Source organism: Rattus norvegicus, chromosome 3, assembly GCF_036323735.1.
Source record: "Rattus norvegicus strain BN/NHsdMcwi chromosome 3, GRCr8, whole genome shotgun sequence".
Taxonomy (NCBI): domain Eukaryota; kingdom Metazoa; phylum Chordata; class Mammalia; order Rodentia; family Muridae; genus Rattus; species Rattus norvegicus.
In genome coordinates, this window is record NC_086021.1 from 168,415,781 (window position 1) to 168,423,719 (window position 7,939).

The following is a 7,939-nucleotide window of genomic DNA, read 5'->3' on the forward strand; positions in this document are numbered from 1 at the left end:
GGCATTTAAGAAGAGAATTTAATGTCTCATTTACTCTCTAGAGCTATCTTGTTAAATGCCAATTAAGTATCTAAATATTTCCTACAAGCTCAATGAATTATAATAAGTGATAAGAGGTTGCCACTTTTTCCTAAGAATCTTGTATATTAGGCTTCCAGAACAATAATAGTAGATTTTTCTTGTCCTATTTATGATATAAGTATAAAAGCTAGAGATGTTCTTAATTGCCACTAGTTATCTTATTTAGTAATAAAGAATAAAAATTTAGTGTCAATGCTGAATATAAAAATATCAAGATGAACATATCTAGAAACATGTGAATAATAATAGAATTACTTTACTTTGAAATAATGTAGGCAGTATTAAAATATTACCTATGAAATCATATCTCAATACAAGGACAGTGAATATATTCACAGACTTGCACATGAACCAATGGGTATTTGGTTGTTGTTGGCAAGGGTCATAGAAACCTAATGCCTGAGTTGGCTCGGAACTGTATCTCAAGAAGAACAGAGCTTCTGGGTACAGAGTGCCTGGCCTGGGGTCTGGCCTTCAGCATCATTTAAGCCCTTCTGGGAGAAGGCACAAATACCAGGTCTCTGTCTCCAGACTTCGACACTTAACAGTATTCCACAGGACTGGTAAGATTAGAAGAGCCCTGGGCAGCATGGATTGCTAATTAATGTCAAAAGAGAGTTTCAGCCCATGGCAAGAGATGCAGATAGCAATAAGACGGTGCCCGGAAGTGGTGTCTGGTGTTTGCAGGCAGAGGCAGAAAAGAGAAGCCAGTGAAAAGCAGTGAAAAGTTTCTGAGAAGTGCTTTCTGTCTAAAGTCATTGTGGGTGACATTTGGATCAGGCCCGATGGAAGCCACTCTGCACACAAAGCCACTCTTCATGAAGTGTAGTCTGGAACCAAGCAGCCTGAAGCTTGAGGCTCTGCTGATCATATATGTGCCTATGAGTTTAGGAAAATAATAACCCCAGAGTCTCAGTTTCTCTGTCGATGAAATGGGAAGAGTACGGCCTTCTGGAGTTTCTTAGGAAGGTTGGCCAAGAAGGGATGTGCAGATGTAGAACACGTGCTTAGCATGCCCACGGGGACTTGGGTTCAGGTCTCAGCACCTCTGAAAGAGAAAGAGGAGGGAGGGAGGGAGAGAGGGAGGGAGGGAGGGAGAGAGGGAGGGAGAGAGAGAGAGAGAGAGAGAGAGAGAGAGAGAGAGAGAGAGAGAGAGATTGTTTAAAGCACAAAATACAGCTGCCAACCAGCACATACCCAGTATGTACCATTATAACTAGGGTGAAGTAACAATAATCATGATGATGATCATAATAGTAGTCATAATAGCATCAATGAGGAGGTCACTTTATTTCCATCTCCAAGCTGAGAATCACATATTTGATGACTTTTCTTTCCTAGTGGAAGTTAGTTCAGTTACAGTTTTCCTGAAAAATACACAGACCCCATGCAGAGGGTCTCTGTGCCTTTTCTGTTGGTGTAGCTGCCTCATAGAACCTTCCCATCATGAGCCTGAGAGAGGTATATATGTATGTATATGTATGTGTGTATATATATATGATGTATATGTGTATGTGTGTATGTATATGATGTATATGTATGTGTGTATGTGTATATGTATATGTACATGTATATATATTGAAGGAACTTCTCAGTGATTAGCCTGGCAAGAACTACTTCTCAAATACTTTCTCCCCCTCAATCTCTTGATCTAAACACACATTATAAGGCCAGGAGGGCTCCCTTGGCTGGGGCTGGGGATTGCAAATACTTCCTTGGTTCCCAAGGACAGCTCTGCTCTTCAATGAGGCCATTCATCCCAGCCCCACACAATTACTGTCGCTTACACAAACAGTTATGGGGCATTCAGATGACAAATGTCAGGCAGCCATTCAAGTCACATTTTTGAGAAATATTTTTATTACAGGAAGATGCTCATGATGTAGCATTTTAAAGGGGGGGGGGGAGAGCAGGAAGCAAATCATAAGCAGCAGCGACAATTAGGAGTGAAATGAAACTCCTTCCTCCCACCTTAAGGCTCGCCCTGGCAAAACAGCATTCAAGGGGGAAAACAAGACAGAGAGCCAACAGATTCCGAATGAACTGACCAGCAACATGCACTTGTATAAAGGTGCATAAAAAACAGCTGGATATCAGGACAGGAGTTCTGTTAAGCATCATACATGAAAAAATTCCTAAAAATCCTTCCAGTAGCTTTCTCCCAGTATTTGGCTGATCTATCCCTTCCCCTAGTATTTTTCAATGCCCTAGAGTACTCTAACTGGTGCTGCTCTCCTCTTGCTTGCCGTATCTATCTTTCCTCACCTCTGTCTCTATCTCTTCTTCTCCACTAATCTCCCAATGTGTGAATAATAAGCACTTGAACCCCAAAGTTTGTGTGTGAAGCCTGCCTGTAAAATGCCTCGCTGTATAACTCACCTCATGGGTGAATTTTCTAGTCTCTTGGAGTCTCTGGTCAAACCCTAGAGAATGGAATATTAGTTATGCCATCTCATAGTGTGCTTAAGATGAAATGATTAGCTTATAGGAATTACATAGCATATTGTAAATATTGGCCATTATTTTTATTGCCCTTCTGTGGGCTCACTGACCTTCTCTTGGCTTCTTCAAATTCCATTCTACCCACAGTAATAACATTTCTTATAATAAAAAAGAGGAGGGGTTGTTTGCAGGTAATTGTAACTTAGCTAGCATTTAAATCTATTCATACTACATAGAAAAATCTCTGAACAGAAGTGCCATAATAGGTTATACAATGGCCCCCATGAAAGGTTACATCCTAATCCTAGAACGCTGTGGGCATGCTCCTTAAAAGACAGGAAACAATGAGTTCAGGAACTTAGGGTGGTGGACTCAGTGTCATCTCAAGTCCTCCTAAGTAGGTGCAGCAGAGAAAGGATTCAAAGGTGGGGTGATGCCAGGCAGTAGGGAGTCAGGAGGCAAAGATTATGGGAAGACCGCAAAAGTTAGAAAAACTTGGCTGTGGATTCTCCCTGGGGCACACAGAAGGAACTAAGCCTATCCAGCACCTTGACAGTTGACCCTTCTGTATGTTTTCAGACTTCCGACTGTCACAATTATAATATGGTGAATTGATTTATGGTAATTTGTTAGAGCAACAACAATTAATTAATGAAGCAAAAAAAAAAAAACAACAAAAAGATATCATATTCACCACAATGGATTCAAGAGACTTAGTTTTCTTCCTTTTAAGGCTATTTTTTACTCCTAAAACAAAGATCAATAGCAAGTGCCTACTGTGTGCTGGCCCTGGTCTAATGCTGCTGTAGAAGCATGTGGATGGGAGCCACTCCCCTGCATGACAATTGTCCATCATTGAGCTCTTAGTTTCTGGTTATTCCTTCACTTCTACTGTCTTCTTAGTCTAAAACCTCTCCATTTCCATTTCTTTGCATCTGTTTTTTTTATTGAATTTAGTATAACTACAAAAAGAGTAGAATCTTGTTAAAATACAGATACTCTTGACATGATTAGCCATCAAGAAAATGCCCAAAGCTCAAAGAGTTACCACCGTACATCATGTAATTGTTTAAATGAAAGCATATGATACCAAGTGTTGGGTTGTAGATCAACTTGAACTTGAACATTCACACTCTCCTGGTTAGGATATAGAATAGTAAACCATTTTGGGAAAACTGGTGATTGTTTACTTTAAAAAAAAGTTAAGCATATGCACAGCATCTGGTGTGGGTATACCATATGGAGATGCCTCCCTCCTAATGAAATATGTCTTCCCAAAGACTCAGATGTGAATGTGCTCAGGCACTGCATTCATAGTAGTTAAAATCGGGAAGCTTTCAATATAGCCATCAAACGATAGAGGCAAAAGTAGTTGGTTACAATAGAAGAGTCATCAGCAACCAGAAGAGTCGTAGCTGGGGATGTAGCTCAGTGCTAACAGGGGCAAAAGCCCTGGGTTTACTATCCAGAACTGAGGAAAACAGTAAAGTAACAGACAACAGATAGATGGTGTCCTGATGAGGACAGAGAAAAGGAAAGAACGTGAATGGGAGCAAGGTATTTTGTTTGTCATGGTGGCTTCATGGTTTTATATGAACCTGACAGAAAGCTAGACATATCTGAGAAGAGGGAATCTTAATTGAGAAAATGCCTCTGTATGATTGGCCTGTATGCAAGAGTGTGGACTATCTCCTTGGTTAATGGTTGATGTGGAAAGACCAAGACCATTCCTGGGCAGCGGGTCCTGGAATATATAAGAAGCGTCTTAGAAAGGCTACGGAGAAGACGCCGGTAACGTGGCCTCTGGTTGAGGTTTTATTTTCGGGTTCCTTTCCTCCTTAAATTCTTGTCCTGTCTTCCCTCAGTGATGGAGCATGCCCTGAAAATTGAAAGCTGAAGTAAAGCCCTTTCTTCCCCAAATTACTTTGGTCATAATATTTCATCACAGCAATAGAACCCTTAGTGAAGACAGATGATGATCAAAATTCATCGACATGTGTTCTTTAAATGTATGTGGTTTTTTGTTATAAGGGGATAATGGGTATGGAACTTTTTTGGCTCTGAAATCTGGTCAGGCAGGCATGTCTGAATGAACTCTCACTTTTTAGAGATTGATGGTCCACAGACAGCCTGCTAAGAGCTGCGGCTCCAAATGCCCTGTCTTCACTTTCTCCACTTGTAGAAAACAGATCTGTATTCTGATTTGCCCAGAAAAGAAAGTCCTTCAAAAGGAACTCTCTTTGCTATGTGCACCCACATGAACTCTCTGAGATGTGAGTATATACTTGGGTAATGTCTTGAGCCCATGCACAGCAACATGTTTGAAAGTGTTTTTGTTGTATTTATGGTGACCTTACCAGCCCAACCACTCACTTCTCCATCACGACATTGGCTTGAGCTTTATCTGGAAATACATATGAACCTTCCTTAGGACTGTCATACCTTTAAAACTTTAAACAGATTCATAGCTTTTGCTTAACACATCCATTTTCAGATGTGCTTGCATGGAGTAAACGAGAGGGTAATACAATGATAAACACTTTTGATTTATGAAATATTTGAAGTAATTTAGACCCCCCCAAAAAAAACCACCCTGTGGACTGCCCTGTATTCTTCCTGTGAGATATTTTTCTGTGCCCTGGTTAGCTTTGGGTTTCTCTACAGGATACAGTGTGTCCATGTCTGAACGGATCTTTTGATGTTGGTTTAAATCCATTATAGATCTTCGCTTGCTCAATGCTTGCTGTAAAGAACAAAGCTCCTCTAGAAAGAAGTTTCTGGGCAGTAACCAGATTTCCCTACGGTAGCAAACATGTCTCTTCCTCTCAATCTATTAGAGACCATGTCCAATCCAAATCTGTGTCTCAACCAACCCCAAATTAGGACAGTTTAATTAACTTGTCTAAAGTTAAATGATTAAGATAATGGATGCCAAGTAAGTTCTTAATTTCTTGTAGATGGAATAAAACAAACAAGCAAGCAAACAAACAAGCATAATAAAAGAAAATATTGACTATGGTTATAATAACTATGCTTTTTATATGCTTGTTTTTATGAATTGTCTATCCCTTTATCTCAAGAACTCTTTAAGAGATGGGCAAAGTGTCACAAAGGGAGCTACTAACTTCCAGTCTTTCTGTCTTCATGTAAACAAACTCATGCCATTAAGGAAGGCTCTTCCTGATATAGTCATATGAATAAGGTGTGCATCTGTTGCTCTAGACATTTCGTCAAGTGGTTAGGAATTTCACAGATGCATATGAACAGAAAACTCAAGAATTAGTTCCACATATAATATTCAGTCCTTAACTGTTCTATATGGCCTAAAGAATGATCTACTACAGCTGTATGCTTAGTTCCAAGTGAGTGTCTTTATTAATCATGTAGTAAGGAAAAGGAAAGGAAGGAATAGCAAGGACCAAGGAGTGAAGAATAGCAGAGAGATAGCAAACTGTCATAAAATCAGATATTTACAACCTCCAGCAGAGATTACTGGGGCAGCTTGACTGGGGGAGCAAACAAATCAAGGGCTTATAATTAGCTAGCAGTAATCAACCGGGGCATTTCCATTGAGACAGACAGCTGGAATTCTTGACTGAGAATTTTTCTCTCCATGTGTGAGCCTTTAGCTTCTCTTCTCTAGTAAAGTAACTTTTATATCATAGAATAAACAACAGTTACCCCGTTAAAAATGTTTTTCTTAGCTGTTCTCAAGAATGCAATGTTTTAAATACCATTATCTGCTTGCTGTTGACTGGTTTTCCCTGCCAGAGAGTGGAGGAGCCAGCCTGCTCTAGGACAGAGACCAACCTGTTCTAGACCAGGGGCCAGCCTGCTCTAAGGCAGGATACTTTGGAAGACACTTGAAACAACAGAGGCTGCTTCTGCTGCAGTTAACCAGCCCAGGACAGTTGATGATCATAATGCATGTTACCCTCGTGTACTAAAGAAGTGTTTGATTTCTCACAAAATGATAGTTTTGAACACCAACATTTGAATCTGGCAAATGCTGAGAGACACGAAGATGACTACCTCCTGACGAGTTTGGAGGCAGAATGACAGAGCCAGCCTTCTTTGTGTGTCAAGCACAACTTTGTCTCCATCTTCAGGTCTGAAGAAAATAAATAGAAGGGAAAAGCAGCGTCACCTGGCTAAATGGTTTTCTAACTGTCTCTCTCTCTCTGCAGAGCCCTGTGACTTTATGAAGCAAGCGACAACAAAACTCCTCTAAAGCTGAACCGCCGTGAAATAACCCAGGCCTTGAACTTGTCGCACGATGTTGCTTTAAATTTTAATGCAAGCTCGGGAATAGATTTGTGTACAGCAAGGTAAAGCAAAGGCCATGAAATATTGATTCTGTACATTTTCTTATGCATTTTTATTCTCCAATTTAGTAAATTTTTCATCTTGCCTGCACTTAGAGGTTGCCTGTGAAGTCGTTACTACCAATTGTATTAGCTGTTGTAAATAAATAATCCTCGCAGGAGCTGTTTGCCTGATGGGAGGTGGACAGGTCTAGTCTCCTCTCAGCACTAGCTTCCGACAGCCCAGCCTGGGAAGGATGAAAAGAAATGGCAGTGATTTTCCTAACGGCACAGCAGCAGACACTCTCCAAAGCAAGAAGGGTTTGCCATGAAGCAGTGGGGAGGAAGACCAGTGTTTCAGTAGAAACAAATTCAGCACTCTGGCATTTGCCCAGTTGGATCTTGGAGGAAACAAATAGATTCAAACAACAACAACAACACCAACAACACCCTTCAAGACGTCAAGATAGATGATTGTAACATGAATGCTTCTTGGTAATGTCTTCCTGTCACAGTCCTCTTGTAGAGAAACTTAAAGTGCTTTTGCCGTTAGTGCTTTTGACACCGGCCCCCAATCAAATCCATGTGCTTAGGAATCATATTGTGTCAGTCACATGAAAGACATCACAGGCCTTTCTCACAGCATTCTTCCCTCTGCCCTCATTCTTTCCCTAGAAGAAACACTTACCCTTGTCTGCTAACCTCTAACTAGCAGTCAAGGCCAAGAGCAAGGCAGACAAAGGTTCTAATGGCAGCAATTGGTTCTAACCAACGACCCGTGAGGAAGACCCATGATTCTGCAGGCTGTAGAGGTTTTCCATTCTCTGTCAGGATTTCCTTTCTTCATGCATTGGTTCTCTGTGGTTTCCATGAGGTCAGCTATGTCTCTGGATCCCCAGCAAAACTGACCAAGGACTCCCAAGGATGTCTCCACTGTGTCCCAAGCTTTTTCTTTCTATGGTCAGAGTAATAATGCAATAAGATGTAGCGGAGTAATTAGCTTTGGGGGGAAAGAAAGCATATCTTTTCTTTATTTCACCAGCGTCCGATCATCACTTAAGGCGAGCAATAGGTTCTCTTACTTCAACTCTTTTCTGTGTTTCATATTTTAT

General features: G+C 40.7%; 1 long non-coding RNA gene across 1 annotated transcript; it reads left to right on the forward strand.

Moving 5' to 3' along the window:
- Positions 1-1,398: 1,398 nt before the first annotated feature.
- Positions 1,399-6,929, forward strand: LOC134486306 (uncharacterized). The gene is made up of 2 exons (XR_010065115.1): positions 1,399-1,542; positions 6,711-6,929. It is a non-coding gene; the product is annotated as an uncharacterized LOC134486306 (long non-coding RNA).
- Positions 6,930-7,939: the final 1,010 nt, after the last annotated feature.